The sequence below is a fragment of the Pezoporus wallicus genome, unplaced genomic scaffold (genome assembly GCF_028554395.1).
Source record: "Pezoporus wallicus isolate ANWC-B61680 ecotype Strahan unplaced genomic scaffold, APGP_CSIRO_Pwel_v1 contig_6464, whole genome shotgun sequence".
Lineage (NCBI taxonomy): Eukaryota > Metazoa > Chordata > Aves > Psittaciformes > Psittacidae > Pezoporus > Pezoporus wallicus.
Window position 1 is genome coordinate 1,654,264 of NW_026642130.1, and position 20,527 is coordinate 1,674,790.

Genomic DNA, 20,527 nt, shown 5'->3' on the forward strand with positions numbered 1-20,527 from the left:
CTCCAAAATTTGCATTTGGAACCAGATTTCCGTATTTAAAAACCAAAAAAAAACCCCCCAAAAAAACCAAAACCACAACAAATTAAAAAAAAGAAAAAAAAAAACAACAACAACAAAAAAAACAAACCAGCTTTTTCTGCAAAAATTCTTTGCAGAAACAGTGATTTCTCCTGAAAGTCCTTAATGAAAATTCACAGTTTTTCCAGGAGAGGGTGGAATTCTGCTATTCTTTGTGCTCTAGGTAAATGAATAAACAGAAGCATCATGTTTGCAAATATCATTGCACATACTCAATAATACGATTGGATAATACGATGCCCTGGATTAAATTCAAAAGAATTAGAAAGTAATTACACTTTGCTACATTATTATTGAAAGAACAAAATCTCCTCAGGCTAAGGGAATCATTTGCATTTGGTATATGTTAGATAAGAAATTATTAGATTTGGTATAGGCTAGATAAGAAAGTGGCTAGTGCGCTCAGGGTCCACTTAACTACATCTTGTAAGGCATTGGGCCAAATGATTTCAGGGCATCTCAAAGGTTCATAAAACACACCTGGATATGAGTCTTCTTATGGATCAGGTTCATGGAAAGTTTTGCTGAGGTTTACAGATCGCTTGTGTAAATCTCATTGGAGTCATTGTGGTTTTGGCATGGAATCAGAGAATATTGAACCTGAACCCTGTGGTTTGTTTTTAGATTATGAGTCACACACATGGTGGGTGGAAAGTGGTACAACTCACTTGATAACAACGGTTTGCACCACATGAGGGGCTGAAATTGATTGCAATTATTCATACCTGAACACAGCACAAAACCAATGTCACAGTGAATATGTCAGCATGAAACGAGAAAATTAACTATCCCAAAGAGAGAAATTATCACCTTTCTTCTCTTATTGTTTATATACATGCTACATTTTAAACCAGCAATTTGCCTCCATGTATCCAATTTCCCTCTTCCAGTTCCATCAGGTCTTGATGACACCTGTCATTAAGACAGATGAGCTTGGTAGACAGCCCAAACATGAGTGGCCTAGAGGATGCCTGCAGGCAGTCTACAGATGTCCTAGAAATGGCTGTGTGGCTGTGTAAATCTCAGTCAGGAAATATGTCAGACAAGCCTGTTTCCTGGCCTTGCACCCTAAGGTTGCTGTAAAAGCAGTCGTTATTATCAAGAACGATTTAGTAATAATAGTTAGGCTGATACCTTTACTAATACCAGCTAAAAATAAAAATTCTGTCTTTATTGCAAATTAAGCAATTCTGGATCCAGGGCACTGGAAGAGGGCTGCCTGTACTGTTAAATTGTTAGAATGGTCTTTAGTGCATTTAAAGCCTGGATCAACTGGCATTCTCCCAAGCAATTCCTGGGCAGATCTGGGATTTAACATATGACAGGGATCTTTTCTAAGAAGTAGCTTGAATGTGGCCACCCGATTTTAGAGGCTGTGGGAACTAGACCCTATTTTGGAGGCTACATAGTATAAACAGGTATCAAGAGTGCCATGTAGTGTCAAAGCCAGCATATGCCCTGATATTATTCTGTCTGCTAGAAGCTACCATGGTGCTACTTCCGGCTGAGGAAGATTTTAGCCTACGGATTGCTGCAGACTGGGAAGATCACTGGGGAAAAAATCATTGCATATGTGCCCTTCTGTCTTTCTCCAAGACTACTACAACTGGCCACTGCCAAAGATGACTTGATTTGACCCAGAATGGTTAGTCTTGCCACATCTTGTGTGTCTTGCTCCAAACTCTACACAAACATAGGAGAAAAATGAGGTACTTACCCCAAGGAGTTTCTAATAACTAATCCCTTACAGTCTCCATTTAGTGGTGCCTGAGGAAGCATTCTTTTGCTCCCCTGATTAACTTGTACAGTAATTCTCTGATCCCTCAAGGAAACTTGGTTTCATACAGTGTTCATTCTGCAATGTTCTTACTTGTAGAGTCTAAGGAAAAGAGTCTTTCTAGTCATCTACTCTGTCTTTCTTCATAACAGACTCAATCAGATTTGCTCATTAAGTGTAACAACTTACGGGCAGCCTTGAGTGCGCCTAAGCAAAAATACATCTAAGTCTTGGCCTGACTCCAACAAATATAAAACTAGCCACATCCCTTGGAAAACTGTACTGATGGTTGATAAATCCCATTTGAGAAGCTTATGATAATAATGACCAGTAGCCATAAACTACCTACACTATTTGCCATAACACAATGTGGTTTCAAACACCATACAAGGAGTAGTATCGGATTCTAAGGAAGAATTTGGTTTTGGTTTTGTTTTAATTTAAGACAGCCAGTAAAATTAAGGCCTCATGATTCAAGAGTAAATGCAGAGATCAGGACATCTGTGACTAGACATACAGTCATGTTGCTGGGTTCCTGTGACTTAAAGAAGTCTCAATGACTGTCCAGCTGGTGGGCCCTGCATAATTGTCATTAGTAAGGGAAATCCTCTTGCTGTGCAGTTGCTGTCATGTAATCCTACACGTCATTACTTACAGTTTAATTGTCTGTGAGGATTTCTGGCCTTTCTATGATCTCTGTCTGCCTCTTTGCCCCTAGGGGAATTCTTCCCTCTCCCAGAGGCAGGCAGAAGGGATCTGCACATAGGTGCATTCTGTGGTTCAGATCATGAAGAATGAAAACCCACTAGGTTGTATAAGAATTTCCCAGAACAGAAATGAGAGTCTATCTGATGGTGAAGATAACCTACAAATTTTACTCTACCTTTTTTTATCATGATAACTACTCTTAGTAGCACAACTCATTCTTCTTTTGTGTAGAACTGATGTCCCTAGTAAAAACTAAGAAAGCTGTAATTTTCAACTGTCCCATAAGCCAAGTGATCTTCAGATGTAGACTCCCATGACTTAAATTTACTAATATTTAAATATCTTTCATCTTTAAATAGATGAAAACTTGGGCCTAGGTTAATTTTAGGTCTAGTCTGAGCCAGTCTTCTGATCTTCTATAGTTAACAAATAGAGACCAGCAGGGAATATGACACACACCCCCCCCCCCATCCTAAATGCCTAATAAGCTGATCAAATTTAGATGAATTAAATCCAGACCTGTCTATCTTTAAGTGCACAAAATTGCACAAAGTTTCACTGGCAAGTTAATTATATGTCAGTGTTACCTTAAATAACAGATTTCTCTCTATTTGGGCATTATTTACACTTAATTTTCTGGAAAAGAATAACTACTGGCTTGACCTGAAAAAAACTACATGATCTACAGTTTTCACTTGCTGAAAATGTAACTGATTTTTCTAAGCTGAAATTAAGTTAAATTCTCTTCAGTCCCATGGTCATCATATTAGCTAATGGTTTTGTAAATCTAAAATCAGTTTTAGATTTAAAAACTGACAACAAAAATCATGGCTAGTTTGGGAAGAAGGGCTCTTGGCCCTGCTGAAATCAGTGCCCAAATATTTAAACACCTATTCACTTCAGTAGAACTAGCTTTTTCTTACTAGTAGGCAGCCTGCTTGATGCTTAAGAGTAAAAATACTGGTTTCATCTCAGTTAAAGCTTCGAGAGTTAGAATGAAACTTCAAACATGTAAATACCAATAGAACTACTCTGGATTTATACTAACATTGGAATCAGGATCTTTCAAGCACTGCTTAAGCTGACCTGAGTTTTGCATAATTACTAGAGGATAATTTGGGATTCATAGCACTGAAAGACTTTCTGGCCCAAGAGCAATTAAGGCCCCTTAACCTGGGCTGCAGAAGAAACAAGCAGTGAATAAACTGACTTTTCCTAGGAAGTTCATAAAGTATAACTTTGAAAATATGTGAGAGGTAAATAAGCAGACAAATGAGAGCAAATAAAGACAAAATAACAGAAAGACAAGTGTGATCACAAAAGCAAGAGGCCTGCTGGCCTCCAATGGATCTTGATGCTACAACACCACTTTTGGCCTTACAATGAACTTCATCTGTATTAGGATTCTGCACAGGTGCCCACGACCTCCTGAATTTCTACCATGAAATAGAGGTAAAATGTTCCATTGAATGGCTTCATGAAATCACTAAATTTCTTCCTATTCAGGTAAAACCTTACACTAAAGTCAATTTGAAAAAAAAAAAAAAAAAAAGAAGAGACAGAATGAGGGCTATAAAAATAAATGACACAAGTTTTGTCTGGAGAAGAATATGGACTGGTGTGCAAAACCAGTGAAATTTGGTTTATTTCATTGTGAGTTATGATTGAATTAACTCAGAAGTTTACCATAAACATCTGTGGACTAGGTAGACTATGAAAGGAACAAAACACTTTTCTCTGCTTTTTCAAATCAATACTATATGAAAGAAACACAAAAAAAATGAGCTAGTTCCATGTGTGCATGTGTGTCTAAGTTTATACCCACATAAATAGGACACCAAAGACTAGTAATTGAGTGATCTGGGTGTATTAAAACAGAGCCACAGGGACAGTGTATGCCAACCATACTTTACGTGGCGTAGGTGATTTAACTTAAGATTTGAATTTAGATCTGGAATTACAGCAATGGAAACAAAAGGAGATTTGGAAGGACAACACTCTCAGGTTTATAAATAGCACTTTCATTGATGGAAGAGGTCTATTCACTGGTAGGAGAGGAGATTTTTCCTATTTTGTGTTCAGTTTTCCAGAGATCAAGAAAAAACTGGCAGCAAAAGAGAAATGTGAACCTGCAATTAAATACAGTGAGTTAGGTTATTCTAAGCCAGACAAATACAAAGTCAATCAAGCAGTAGTCCAGATGCATTGCTTATCTTACTGGTATTCAGCTAATTTGGCAAATCATGGTAATAAATGTCAAAAGTTACTGTTCCACTCAATCTTAGCCCACTTTTCCAGAAATACTGGCCTCTGTAATAAGTCTTGCAAAAAACTTACCAGCCACTTGATAAAAGAAGCTTACAAAATTATTTTTAAAAAATTTAATTATTATTCAAAAAGAACAATATGAGAAATATCCAACAAATATGAAATATCCAGACACCTTTGTATAGTCATGGAAGAATGGAAGCTTATTTTCATCTTCTCTAGCAGAAAACACAAAGGCAAGACGTACAGTCAAAAGTTTTCTTCAGCACCAGTTGAAGATGGTTATTTAAAAAAAAAAACCAAACAAATTATCTGAAAAAATTGCCTTTTTTTGCCCCTCAAAGAAAACGTTAGTATCTGCTGAAAACTCCAGGACACAACCATTTGTGTTTAGGGAATAGAGATCTTGAAGTTAAGGCAAGACAAGAAAAATTAGATAGAAGGGCAGAAATGGATCCTTAAGAAAGGAGAAGATTAGAAAATCCAAGATAGAATGACTTTTTTTTTATGGTTTAAATATTCTGCACCCAAGAGCGGAGAAACAGCTCCAGGAAGTCCTAACAGCAAAAAACACTGAATGAGCAGTAATGAAGAGTAAAAAACGCAAGAGGTAAATGACTGAAATTAAGAAGGGATAAAAAAAAATCACTTCAAAGGATTCTCCAGAAAATATATTAATAATCACATATTTCTTAGATATTTGTAAACTGATAACACTGATCAGGTTGGACACATAGTCACCTATCATAATGATATTCTACACAAGAATAAAGGAGTGCAAATTAAATTAATAAGGTATGGAAGATGAACTGCTTATTAACAAGTTTTATATGAAAGTATGAAAATTTTCATATCCAAAAAACAAATCCCAAGAGACCATGAAGAGATTAAGTGTCTGATCCACACCCACATTTCTGCAGATGGAAAACATGGAGGGCAAAAAAAAAAATTCAGGGCGGAAGTTCTGTATGGGACCTTTGAGATTTATTGTGGAAAATATCATTATGACCACATAGAGCATAATCTTAAATTCTTTGGCCTGCCAGAGAAGATAATTTAGCTGCAACAAAGAGCATCAATATCTTTTCAAGTGATGTGCTTGTGCAGCTTTGCCTGAACCATTTCCAGAAACAAAGGCTGAACTGAGAGTGAGGACACAAAGCATGTGATTAAGGTACTGATTGTCTCCTCATGAGATCTACATAACTATCACTTAAACTGTCAGCAAAGATGTTAGCATGTAAAACTGAGTAGGTGCCATCAGCTTCAAATACTTCACAGTGACCGCTTCTGGTCAGTTAGTACCAGTGTCATTCTATCTGTGTCTTGCTACATATATGAAATATGACTCTGAGAGAAGAGAGAACAAGGTGACCATCTCTGCAGAGCTCAAAAATGTAAAAGATAACTGCATATATTTAAGATAACTGCATATATTTATATGGAAAGAAGAATGAAGGTTGAATAATGACAGTATTGTTCTTACAGAGTGTGTACTTAGTACATATCTCAGATAAAATATTGGTGTTTAAAATGAATAGAAGGAAAATTGTGGGAAAGTAATTTAAGAATCACAAGGAGAACACTAAGACTGCATTAGGAAGCAGAAGGCAAAACTTTCCATTAGAGAAATGAGTGAAAAGTCTCAAAAATGTAAGAACTGAAGAGGAAGCCACTACCACTAACCAAGATTATTATCTTCATGTGGACTGAACAGGAGTCCAAGTCTTGAAAACTGGAGAAATCAGTAACAAAATAAAATACTTATCCATAAATTATAACACATCTTGGTAGCAGGATTGGGGTTGTTTTTTTGTTGTTTTTTTTTTCCTTAATTTGAGTTGGAGGCATATGTAGTAGTAAAGCAAGCAGTGCCAGACACTTTTCTTCAGAATAGAGGTCAACTGAAGTAGCCTGGTTGCTCAAACACAGACTGGCCAAATCCAATCTACTTATAGTGAATACTCCCAGGTCCTAAATCTAAACTGTTGGGACACTATTATTCTGGGCCAAGACCAAACCCGGGAAGATGTTAAGAATTTCACAGGATGGAGAAGAGAAGGATGAGGTCCTGCTGTAAGATGTTTTAATTTAGTAGAACCATTGCAGCTGTGGTACACAGCAAACTTGCAAATAAATTGATAGAAACTTAATGAAAAAAAAAGACTCTAACTGATTCCGAAGCCATCTAGACACCTTTCTTTGACCAGCTCCATGTTCATTGGTGTCCTGAGTTCAGCAGTAGCAGTCATTTTTCTCCTTCTTGGTAGCTCATGCAGCACTGTGTTTTGACTTTCAGCCTGGGAACAGTGCTGGTGAAACAGATGTTTTCGGGTGCTGCTAAGTGATGTTTGCCCTGACCAAGGACTTTGTGAGCCTCATGCTCTGCCAGGGAGGAGGGGAAGCCAGGAGGAAGCAGAGGCAGGACACCTGACCCAAACTAACCAAAGAGGTATTCCATACCACAGCATGTCATGCCCGGGGGGATAACTGGGAGTTACCCGGAAGGACACGGGGTCTTCTGGGTCTGACTCGTTTCTCAGCCTCAGCGGGTGGTATCGTATTCTCTTCCCTTGTTATTTTCCCTTATCATTGTTGTCATTGGTGGTAGCGGTGGTGATTTGTGTTGTACATTGGTTGCTGGACTGTTCTTGTCTCAACCCGTGGGAGTTGCACTCTTTCGATTCTCCTCCCCATCCCTCCGGGAGCGGGGAAGGGGAGAGCCCCCGGGGGTGGACGGGACATAGGCCTCGATTGCTTCCAGCCCGGCACCACTCACTGGGAGTGAGTGAACGAGCTCTCTGGCTAGGGTTTAAACCACGACAATTGGACTGTCAGCTTAGTCCCAACAGCTATATGGGGGCTTACCCACTTTAGTCACTTACGGAAAAATTTAGACACTGACATGCAGGTAGCTGAATCTGAAATTAATCCAGCTCCATATATCCACAGTCATTTAGACAGTTACTTGGAAAGTAGCTGTCTGAAGTGCCTATTTCTTTCCATTGACTGTCGAAATAGCCTAGGGGATGGAATTGTCTTGCCTATTATCATGCAGTTGCCTGTAAGTGAGCCTTTTTTTTTTTTTTACTCTGCTATTAGGAGAAACACAGACTCTAGACACACTTAGAAAAGACAAATCCCTCAATAGGGTAACCAGCCTGCTTATCTTGGACTTAGCCAACTGACTTTTAGGTCACAAAGTCTGGGGAGATGAATTATCTATTTGTTTTTCCTAGGCCATGCTTGGGTAGCCCACGGCTAAGTTTTCTTTCCTGCTCCTGGGTCCCTTTTCATAAACCCTCAGTTTCTCAGCAAGATTGCAGTTTCATTTATCCTGCATATGTGGAGTGGCACCATCCTTTCCTTGGTGTTTCATCTCATCTCTGACTGCAGTCAGCTTGACACTCTTTTAGCCTCTAGAACAGTAGGGCTGGGAAAGCTTAAGCAGTAGGATGTTCACGAAGGACTTTTTCCGTGGATCCTCCAGCTGAGAACAGGAAGCTCTTTCCAGAGTGGTGGGCAAATAGAAAGCACTGTGATGACATCTTTCCTCCACCAGGAAAGATGGCTTAAGGCACCATTATCCCCTCCCTTTCTCCTTCATAGCTGCACACTCCTGTCAGTATTCCAGGTCAAAATTATTTGGGCTAAATATACTCCTCCACACCTTTTCCCTTCCTGGATAGTGGGTCATTTGAAACCAAGTCATTTCAGTCATCTGCTTCAGAATGTGACACCATAAATGGCTGTAATGTTACCACTGAGGAGCTGGCACACAGTACTGTAAAGGTGGAAAAAGTGCCAAGGAGCAGGGTAACTGCTCTGCTCAGCTGCATTGCCAGGGACAAGTCAGGCTAACATGTGAGACCTCTTCAGAAGAAATAGAAGTACAGGTTAGTCTGCATTATAAGGAGATGGAGAAGAAATAACGAGAATCTTAGTTTTGTCAGGAAATTAGTTTGGGAGCAGAAGAACAAAGGAGTTGTCATGCCCTGAATTTATTGTAAGAGTCAACCCCAATTGGCACATTCACCAAGTCATCAATACAGATGTGTCTCTCGATCCCACTCGTACCCTAATTACTTATGCATTTATTAGTTATATTACCAAAATGCTGACGATGCCACATCATGAGCAGGACCCTATTCTGTTAGGACCTATGCAACTGCAAGGTGCCACCTAAGGGCCATGTTATTCTATTGAATTCCCAGTTGTTAGGTATAGAAAAGTTAAGCCTCTGTTGGGACATTCCTCCATGGAGAGGGTGGGAAACCGCATTATTAGAAGTTTATTTGAGGTTTTATACCCAGCTGCAAAACATTGAGCTTCTGGACTTCTGTCAGAAGTTGCATCCCATTGACCTAAAACAATATCTGATGTATGAAGTTCTTGAATGGTTGAACAAGATTCTTCTACATTACCCCTTCATGTAATTAAAGGGGAATTAATTTATGTGGTATTAAGTACGCAAGACCAAAGGATTAAGATGATATGCACTGGCCCCATGACCTAAAGCATTTGCATCATAGGGAATGCAAACTCTGATGTGGTAATACCTGTTAGAATAACTGACCAGCACCAGGTATCAGAGATACTTGCCTTCTTCCCATCAACAGTGTAGAGCTTCTTCACTGGGAACTGCAGGATCTCAGAAATCTCATCCAGGAGTGTTTTGAAACTCCTGGCATTTCTGCGGTTCAAAATGATTGAACGACGAAAACCACTTTCTCCATTCTTAACTAGTGTGATCTTCTTTGGTATTCTGGGGCCATGCTGAGTGAAAGGTGTGGAATAATCTTCAAGCTTGCCCTCCTGAGCTGTTCTTCTTAAGGTACTGGAGGGACGGCCGTTTCGTGGAGGGCCTGGCCTGTGTCCCCCAGAAGTAATGCTAATAGGCTTGACATATTTCTTGTCGGAGCAAAGATAACATCCTCCATCCTCTAGTTGGTCCAGCTCACTGATGCAATGTATTCCTCGTGGGGTGGTAATGGTCCGTACCCCAAATGGCAGTGGGACCCGATGAGAGAGGTCATCCATGAGTGCACTGAAGCTCTTGAAACTTCGCTGGTTGATGGCCATCTTGACTCCTGCAAACTGAGGATCTCCACTCTTGAAGAAGGTTATTTTTTTGGCTGGGAGTACCTTGGTGACAGTGCTTGTCCGAGCCACAGAAGTAAGGGGCTGCTCATAGTTGTAGGAGCTGGTGGTTGACAGGTAGTCAGCAGGTATCTGAGTCATCCCTCTTGCTTAATGGTAACTACAAGAGAAAATAGAGTAGTGTTTGTTTGAGTCATGCAACATTTGTTTTCCTCACAACAGTTTTACCGTCTATGCTTGATCAAAATCAGATTGTACCGACATGGAGTTATGAGCTAATTGGTCCTCACAGTTAAACCATACTTGTTCTGCAGATGCCAGTGCAAATTCAGTCAGTGTTAATAGCCTCTGAGACACAAAAAGCATGAGTCAGATCCCAAGAGAAACCCACAAAACCTGATATTTGTATATTGTTGTCAGTTCTGTGTCTTCCTTGCTTATATTTTTGAGGTTTTCTCTGAAACTATCAGAGCCAGTGATTATTTCAGTTTTATTTTTGCAAGAAGAGCACCAAGATTCCTATGCAACCCTTTAACCCCATGAACTGGTGCATAACAAAACTCTACTGAATTTGTTCATTTAGTGATTGCAAATTGTACACAACCAGTCCTGAGTGTACCAAGGGGCAGAATAGCCTGGTTTCAGAACAGCTGGGCATAGTCACACCATAGTGTTCTCGGGTAAGGTCTGAATGAAAAATCCATGGCAGCTATGCAAACAGATAACAGTAAGAAATATCACAAGACCTCTACAAAAAACCCTACAAAGGTTGGTTCTGCTAAACAATGGAATATTTGAAATCAGCCCAGTAAGGACAAACCTGAGGAGAACAATCTGCACAGTTTGTGTCGGAGCAGATGGGTCTTTCACTTTAAAAGATAAGCTGACTTTGATGTTTAAGTCTGGTGGTTGAACCTGACCTTTTGATGCCCAAGTATTTTTAATGTCTTTGCTACGGTGGAGACAAGTGGAAAAGAAACTGGACTCTACTCTTTCTTACTTGCCCTTATCAAATGCATTGTTTTGGAAGTCAACCACTAAAAAACTCAGACCATGCATTGAATGAAACTACAATGCCAAAAAAGAAGACATGTTGATTTTGACAGGGTCAAAAAAAAACCATCACCACTATTTAAAACCACTAAAATATTGGCTGCAATGAGTATGACAGATGTCTATTCCATTAGTATGAACAATGACTCCATAGTTCACTTTGAGTCGATTATTTAAACTTAAATGGAGACTCTCAAAATGGCATTTAGAGATGTCATCTTCTGATCAGAAGTTACTGCTCACAGATAGGCAGCAAACTTTTTGAATTAGTAAGGAGTACCATAGCTTTTCTTGTACCTTGCAGATGGTTCTGGCTACAAGCACCTACATCCAACTTACTTTCCAAATTACGTTCTTAGTTGATAGCAGTTTTTTATGGCAACTTCAAAAAAGTCTCTCACAATAAAAAAAAAAAATAGTTTAATGTTCACAAATGAGTTAGAAAACAATAAATGTATTTCTAATTGCAAGTTTCCTTCGGTTTGCTCCTGGTTACACTTCTTGCAGCAACTGAATAAAGTTCTAGTTTCAAGAAAACAGTCATGCTATTTGCAAATTATTCTTTGGAGGACCAGTTTGGTGACCATTGTAATTCATGGGAGTTTTGTCACTTAATCCAGAGGCGCAGCATTCAAAATCTGCAAATGTTGATTTTCTCCACATTTTAAAACTAAACCATCATTTTCACATTGTGCTACTCTCAAGTGAAGTATTTGTGCACTTTGTATGACAGCAAATTCACTCCTGCAATAAATGGAAGTTTAACCTCAGGTAGTTGAGAAAAGACATTAAGCACCATTTGAAAGATTATTATTTTGACAAATGTCTGCTTTTTTATATCCATGCACACTGACAAAAATTTCAATATGATTTATTCTCTCCATGTACGTATTTCACCAAGAGATTATTCACTTATTTATTTCCCAAGTAAAGGTCAATCCATCAGCCTATCTTCCAGGGAAAAACGTATCTAATTTCTCTATTTTTCAACAGCTTTCAGAAAGGTAGCTTTAACTTTTTCTCCATAAGTCTCACATTATAGCTTTCAGACATCAGCAGCATAATTTCCAAACAAATCCATTATCCAAATTGTAGTCCCTGGACAAATGGTGGTCTACAATATACTGGCTGCATTCCCAGAAATCTAACTGCTTCCCAAAGATTTATTCTATTATTTTTTTTCAAGTTTTTCAATCATACTGTAAGAAGTAAAGAAAAAAAAGGGACAAACTGTATCATATGTTCCCAATACTAATTTTCTTTAGGAATAATTTTACAAGGTTGTTAAGGGATCAGCAGTGTAAAGGAGTATTGCCCCTTAAATTTTGGGTGATAGAGTTGGTTACACATCCAGGCCTAGATGGTCTATCTTCTTTTAAGAAGTAGTATATACGTGAAGAGCAAGCATTCCACACAAACCTTGCATGAAACGGAAACAGTTCCTTCAGGGAGAAGTTTTGTATTGTCCATTTGAAGTTTCAGAATGGTAAAGGGATTCTATTGCATACTGGCAAGGCAACAAATATGGTTATCTTGCCCAAATACATCTTTTTATAGGTACAGATATTTACAAGAAAGTCTCAATGCATATTTTTATACTTACATTGAAATACTTCATGTCTCTTGCTCAAGATGACTTTTTCTTATAGAATATCCAAGAAATTAAAAATAAATGAACAAAACAACTAAACAAACCCAACACAGCCAACCAACCACCTCTAGGGTCTAATGCACTGGACAGAGCAGGGAAATGCATTGGCAAGTTACATGCTGTCAATCAAACTGTCCTCAAAATGACTGACCACAGCTTGGAGGGTTAATCAGGACTGTGTTGCTAAGGATAGAAAGAAAAGCTACCTAATCTGCTGAAGAAGGCTCTCAAATCCACTGGGGCTTTAGGAACAGTTTGCCCAATCCTTCTCTTGCTTGTGTCTACGTAACTCAGGTATAAATCTGACTCAGTGACAGTCCTCCGAAACCATACCAGTATAAGTAAGAACACAGTCAAGGCCAAAGAGGTAACGCTTTCGTCTTGCATAAAGGCCTGCTGAGATCTGGAAAACTTTCCAGAGCCACCCTACTCATGAACTCACCAACTCATCAGCAATACTTTGGAATCAGATTTACCTTCAGGAAAACTCCAGGGAAATCGATGGAGCTAAAGTAAAGATGATGGTAGTCCTTCAGGATTTCTGTATATGTTTGTTACTTCTCATCTGATTGATAGTCATTTACTTGGGGCACAGATTCATAACAATTTTTCAGTGAAATAGTGTCTTAATAGTAAAGTCTGGTGAGTCATAATTTGCAATCAGGATGGTGAAATACTGGAACAAGTTGCACAGAGAGATGGAGATGCACCATCCCTGAAGACATTTAAGGCCAGGCTGTATGTGGTTCTGGGCAACCTGACCTAATGGAAGACGTCCCTGCCCATGGTAGGGGGTTTGGAATAGATGACCTTTGAAGGTCCCTTCCAACCCAAACTATGCTATGATTCTAAGATCATGGCAGATGTCAGAGTCTTGGATGAAATAAGAACAGCCAAGCAACATAAGAATGACAAATAACATGGAAATTACTTTTCAATTTACCATTGTAGTCCAAAAGGAGATCTCAAAATGACTAAACTATAGCAGGCAGGCAAGTCATGCACTTTTTAACCATACCAAACCTCCATTATCCAACTTCACATAGAAGCAGCTGTAAGAGCATGTAGTTGAGCATTCATTAGGTGAACCCTTAGCCAAGACATCTGCAGCACTCATCAGCCTTCACCTTCTGTCCCTCACACTACGCTTGTTATCTCCAAGGGTTTTTTTGCAGCCTTCTCTCTGTTGGGAACAAAAAAGGAGAGAAATCCAGCTACCACGCTGGAAAGTGCCTGAGGTGAGGCAGGAGAGATGTTAAAGAACTTGACTCAATGAACTGAAAATGAAGTCTGTAACCACTATTGGTTATAGATGAGAATGCTTTCATGAGAAGCATCCAGACTTGACTTAAATACTATAAATTATTCAGGGTCTATCCTGTCCAGCAGCAACAGTTCCAGTAGGTAATCCCACTTAATGCTAAACACCTCTACTTTTTTTCTAGCCTGTATATGCCTAGTGACAATTTTTTGTATGGCTTTTGTTGATAAATTATTTTGCAGACTTTTACTGGAAGTTTCTCTTACCAACGAATAATTGTAGCTTCCATTTTTACAAAGTCATTTCTTGCAGACAGAAGAAAAACGTACAGGTCAACATTAACATTTGGAATAGAGCTGGTTGAAAAATCCAGGTGTGTTACAGAGAAATCATGAACAAGACTATTTCATTTGAAAATTTTCCCAGAAAAGGTGTGAGTTTCTAGCAAGAAAGAAGAATCATTGTTTTGTAAGATCTAACTATTTTTCTCTATAAAGGCTCATTTTAATTTGCTCTGTGCCCTTTTTGAGAAAGACAAATATATTTTAAAATGTCAAACTGATCTTATTAACAAGAACTATTTATGTCCAACCAAGACAAAGTATTGTATGGAAAATTACCAAAGTTGTGATGTTTGATTCATAGAAGAGAAAAGCATTGAATTTGAAGACAGTGAACCCGTTTACCTGTGATTATTTAAGAATTTTCTGGAAACGAAAAAAAAAAGGTAAATTATATATATTTTTTTTCTTTCAATTTATTTGTAACTTAAAATTACTTGAAAAGGATTATCAAATTCTGTGTAGGACTTGAAAGATACTGGCGTACTGGAGTGAGTCCAGCAAAGGACACCAAGATGATAGGACAAAATAGGAGCATATGATGTGCAGGGGAGGATAAGAGCACTGGAATCATTGATCATGGAGAAGAAATTTGGAGACATCCATATCATTGTCTAGGACATGGTATAGGCATGGTATAAAAAGAGAGAGACTCTTCCCAAAAGTGCATAGTAAAGCATTAAGATGTGGCAGATACAAGTGGCAGCATTCACAATACCATTTAGGTATTAGAGAAAATTCTTCATAATGGTGATCAAAGACTGGGATCTAAGAGGTGGAGGAATATCCAACCCTGGAGATATTAAAAACTCAGTTGAGCATCTTCATCTATTGGGCACAGCTATGTGTGGCTGGACCAGAGAATCTCCAAAGCCCCTTCCAGGCTAGTTTGTTCTGCTATTTAGCAAAGGTTGTTTGCACTCTCCTTGGCTCAGGCTCATGTGGTAATTAAGATCTAGAGAAGTGCCAGTTTAATACGATCCATCCTCCATAGCAATCTGAGCTGTTTCATCGTCAGAGACATTTTCTGTGATCTGTTAGAATACTCCACCTTTAACTACTTGAACATTGGCTCTTCCCCTTTGTAATTACTGGATTTTCTTTAAAGAAAATTGAATATTAATTTATAAGTGTGGGGCAGATCTTAGTAAATGAGGGATTTTTGTGATTGTTTCTGGGCCTTTGAAGGGATGTGTTGGGGGCTTTGTTTTGGGTTTGTTTTTTTAATTAAAAAACAAAATAAAACAAAACAATAATGTACTGTTTTTAATTTATTTGGGTCCGTATCAGTTTGAAACAAGTCAATCTTCAAAGCACAGCAGTCCAAGTTGTATTTCCAGCTACATCATTCAATGCAAAGGATTATGTTGCACTTAACATAGGTAACCAAGAAGCACAGCTTTCTGCAGGATAAGAATTAGTCTCACGGATCAGATTTACCTGCAACAAATCTCCCTCCTTTTGTAGATGAGCTTTTCAGCCATTAACGTGGCAAAGAAAGAAAACCCTCTGAATTTGCCAAAAATTTAAATGGTTTTCTTCCACTGTTCCTGGCTTTTAAAAGCATTTACTCTGTAGACAATACCTCCACATCAGTCTTCATGGACTTAAATTGTTAACTTGAGTCCCTTCAATGTGAAGTAAAATACAGTTGAAAAATGTTATTAGTTTGCCACTCACCATGCAAATAAGAGGTGCATTTATGAAGGTGAAGACCAAAGCTCATGATATCATAAGCAGTTCAGAGAATAAGGACTGAGTCATAAAGACCTGATTACAGGATCAGGACCTCAGACCAGACAGACCTTGCCCAGCTTGGGTCCTCTATACTGAGGCTTCATTCAGAATCCTGAGTTATGAAATGTACTTTCTGCTTAGGATGAAACATAAGGATAGTTGTATGAGTACAACATAATATAATAAGACAATGGACAACACATGGAGAATGTGCTAGGTTCTCGTGGTGGGCAATAAGAAACAGGGACATGGTGGTGCCCGTTTGTTGTTTCTTCCGCTATGTATCATGTTGTTTCCCATCAATTATTTCTCAGAGTTCCTCAATACAGTCATCCTGTGAGAGCTCCCCTGAGATGCTGTTAATCAGTCCAACGTGAAATTAAAGCAATCTTCCGCTGAAAGGAGAAGCCCTAATACAGAGAACTGATTTTCTTTTGCTAAAGAAATGTAGGATTTCTCTTTCGCAAAATGAAACCGAGGGCTTAAGAAACCAGAGGCAGAGAGGCCAGCTCTGCCACGTACTGTTCAACACCCAGCTGTGGTCTGTCAAAGTAACAACTCTGTGACACAGTCCTGATTACAGCATCTTTGCAACAGGTTCCAACAGCAACAGCTCCATCTGGGTGTTTCAGACTGCTCACAGTTCAGTAATACCCCTAGAAGCTGTAGACAAGGGTTTTGTTTTGGAGGGTATTTCTACTGCCATAGGCACTTCCTGAGGGTATAGCTGTTTTAAATATCCAGGGGTTTAAGTAACCTGCACTGCCCTTTACTCACATTTCTGGCAATATTGGGGAAAATAACTTTACATTTTCATTTGACGTGAGCTTGAAGTTTTATGTTCAAGCCGATTTGCATGTTTGTGCCAGGAAACTGACAAACAGTTGTGCTATTTGTCACATCAGGTGGAGAAGACAGCACGGCAAGATTGGAGCAGCTTGCCAAATTCAAACCTGGAATTGACACAACTGACTACTTGAAAGGAACAAGATCACAAGAACATACACGTACCACAAGGATTAAGCATGGGTTGAGCAGGATGTTAGCAGTCTTTTTTGCCTTCTCAGGAAGGCTCTCTGGTATGCATGTGTCTTGGTTAATGTGATCACAGCCACACAAGGTGTCTACTTCATCTGTCATTCCAGGACTATTTCCGTCTTCAAAGACGATATAAAAGCTCAGGCACAAAGGTTTTACAGACAACCAGTTGAGGTTTCCAAGACTGGTTAACTCATATACAACCAACTCCTGTTAATCTAAGCTTTGCTTCCTCATCTTCCTGTCTGTAAAGGGGAGTCAAGAAAGAGGCTGAGCAAAGCTGATTATGTGAGTAGTCAGCTGTCAGTAACAAAACAGCTGACTACGGTGAGCAGCTGAAGAACTAGGGATATGCACAATAACCAGGACAAGGCATGCCTAAAATGTGTCACCCAGAAGTCAATTAACTGAGAGAGAAACTAAGAAAGTCACGACAAGCTTTGAAGAGGTTTCAATCTATAGCTGCTTCTGGACTTGACAGCTAAAGGCTATATGTCAATGGAAGAAACTCACTGGAGATTCCAGCAACTGCAGGCACTGGAAGTTTTTTTTCCAGTTTCCATGAAACCCACCCCAATCTTTCTTCCTCAGGACAGCGCCCAACTCTGTAAACATACAGGCACATATGTCCCAAGTTCAGTGTGGGACTACCCATATGTGCAGCGAAACAACCACTTGCATCCCTCTGTTGTCATCCACCATAAGGCACAAGTTGATTTCCTCTACACCACCATCACTTCCAATTCTCCATTTGCAACAAACCTTTACTTGATATTATTAAACCTTTTGTATTTGACCTCAGTTCCTTCCAAATGATTATCAATTTTAATTTTCATTAGTACATTTTTACACTCTTTAGAAATTATTTCAAAATACATTAAATCCAGTCAGATCACTCCACATTTCAATAAGCATAGTCATTCTTTCTCACTTTCTCAATATATTTATAACTGAATCTGAAGACAGCTTTTATTCATCCAAAAATGTATCTTCTAAAATGCTTTTAAATAATTTTCCTAGCCAAATTAAACACTCTTAAAATCTGATAAACAGTAGAAGCAGTCAAGTTTCTCTGGCATCGTGTATTTATTTGGCCTTTTGACTACAATTCTTGTGCCATACAGCTGTGTACTTATTTCTGCCTTAACATTTGTTCCATTATATTAGAAGACACAATGTCTCACCTAGAGTGACTCTCCCCTTTTGGCTTTGGGTAGTAGGGAAAAAAACCCAGGGATATTATCCCAGTCCTTTCTCCTTTATTTATCCCATTTAGCATCAGCTGCATTTGGGAAATGATACACTTGGTTTCTCAATTCGTTCTGTAAAGTCCAAAGGTCAACAAGATCAGCAAAGCTGATATGTTCTTTCCAATTTTTTTTCAGGGATTCCTCCACTTGTTCTTTATCAATTACATTTTTCTTTACAGTGACTTCCTTCCTCACTTTAAATCCTGTCCAAGCTCCTCTCGTACAGTTTTCTTCTTTAAGAGAGATTTTTTTTTAAAGTCATTCAATAACTCAGCCAATTTTGAATTATTGTCCTCCTTTTTTATTTATTAATGATCTGCTTTTTCCGCTACTTTTGCTCTACCCCCAAGATTTACATCCTTTCAATTTTACTTATTCTTGGTTTTAATTCATGTCAGCAGAACTTTGACCTCTCATCAAGTGTAACATTGCTAATACTGGTACCCCAGCCAAAGTCTAAATTTGGTGATTTCTGCAACTTTTGCTTGCCTACACTTTTAACACAATAAAATGTTCTTTCTTTTCTCCTTCTATTGAATTTCAGTGCCAGATTCTCAGATCAGATGAGCCAGCAGGACTCGCTCACTGGAGCTCACAAGATCTCTTGGGATTGGCGCTTGTTGAACACCTGCTCTTTTTGGGCATTGCGCAGGAGCAGAAAGGACAATGCTTTCTCTTTGCTGCCAGCTGTGTGACAATGGTGGGTATTTCCTACAAGCACACTCTTTCCCAGATGTGTTGGGGCCATTCTGGAAGAACAAAGTGTTCTGGTGGGGTAGTATGGTCAGGTGGTTCCACAACTGCTTAACTTCAAGCAGGGTCAGAGAGATCAGATGCAGGAAGGGAGCAAGGACAAGGATCAGCCAATGCCTGGGCACTGTGGGACAAATCTATTGTACCAGCACAGGATACTTCAGCTCAATGTGGATGTCTGTAATGTCTCTACTTGAGACAATCACTCTAGCCTTCCTTCAGCATTGCCAGAAAGATATGATGTCTTTTAGGTTGCGTTCATCTCATCCTGAGCTGGATGTCTCAGATGAACTCTATCTTAAGCTCAACATGACCAGTCAGTGTGCACTTCCAGCCCAGGAACCAACCGTGTCCTGGGCTGCATCATGTCGAGGGAGGTGATTCTTCCCCTCTGCTCTGGTCTGGTGAGACCCCCCCCTGCAGTCCTGCATCCAGCTCTGGGACCCCAACGTAAGAAGAACGTGGAGCGCTGAAGTGAGTCCAGATGAAGGCACAAAGATGCTCTGAGGGCTGGAGTGCTTCTGTCATCAAAACAGGCTGAGAGAGCTGGGCTTGTTCAGCCTGAAGAGAAGGCTCTGGGAAGACCTTAGAACCTTCCAGTACCTAAAGGGATTAACAAGAAAGGTGGTCTGCTTTGTAAGAGACTGGCCAACATCTGCTGCCTCCCTCCACACCCTTTCTGAATGCCCTGGTAATTCTTCCTCATCCTTATGCTCTCTCCTGTTGACATCATGTTCCCTGTGATGTCATCTGGTGACATCACTCTCCACATTCATGGTAGCAGGTGTAGCTTTAAACTGCTGGGTCTCCCCTACCCTTCCTCTGAGCTATATCCCAGATGTGGATCTGCCAACACTTTTATCGCAGTTAAAAAAACACCTCCTTATCTTTCATCACAAACCTTTCCTTCCCCCTTCCCTCCTTGTTGTGAATAAACCACATTTGTATAACACTCAAATTCACAATCTCTGTGTCGTGTTCAACACCTACATCTCCTTCACACCAGATACTCTCTTCTGGATTGTCGCCAAATCTTACGGCTTCATGGCTGTAACCTCTCCAAAATCTCCTGCCATCCTTTCCTGCTAAAACATCTATCTGTTTCTGAGCTAGCTCATCTCAACCTTTATAAACTTTACCAGCTTTCACAGTATTATGCAAGGTCTATTCAACATCCTGCCTATAAGATTCTTCCTTTCTGCAATCTGGTGGTTTCCCTCTATTTTTCCTCATTTTCATATTTGCCCTCGCCACCCTCAAAAGCTCTGAAGACCTTCACCTTCTCCTTTCTTGCTCCTGCCTCACCTGAAGACTGCCAAGGCTGACCAGTTCAGCTCACACCTCACAATTCATGGAGCAGAAAGTGTTCAGGTACTATGGCAAAAGATGATATGTGAAAGCACAGCGAGACATGTAGTCCTCCTTGTTGCTGTGCACCTCTCTTCCTTGGCCTCATACCCTTCCTAACACACATCTTCTAAAGCCTGTAGGTGTTAAGGCAAAGCTTATATA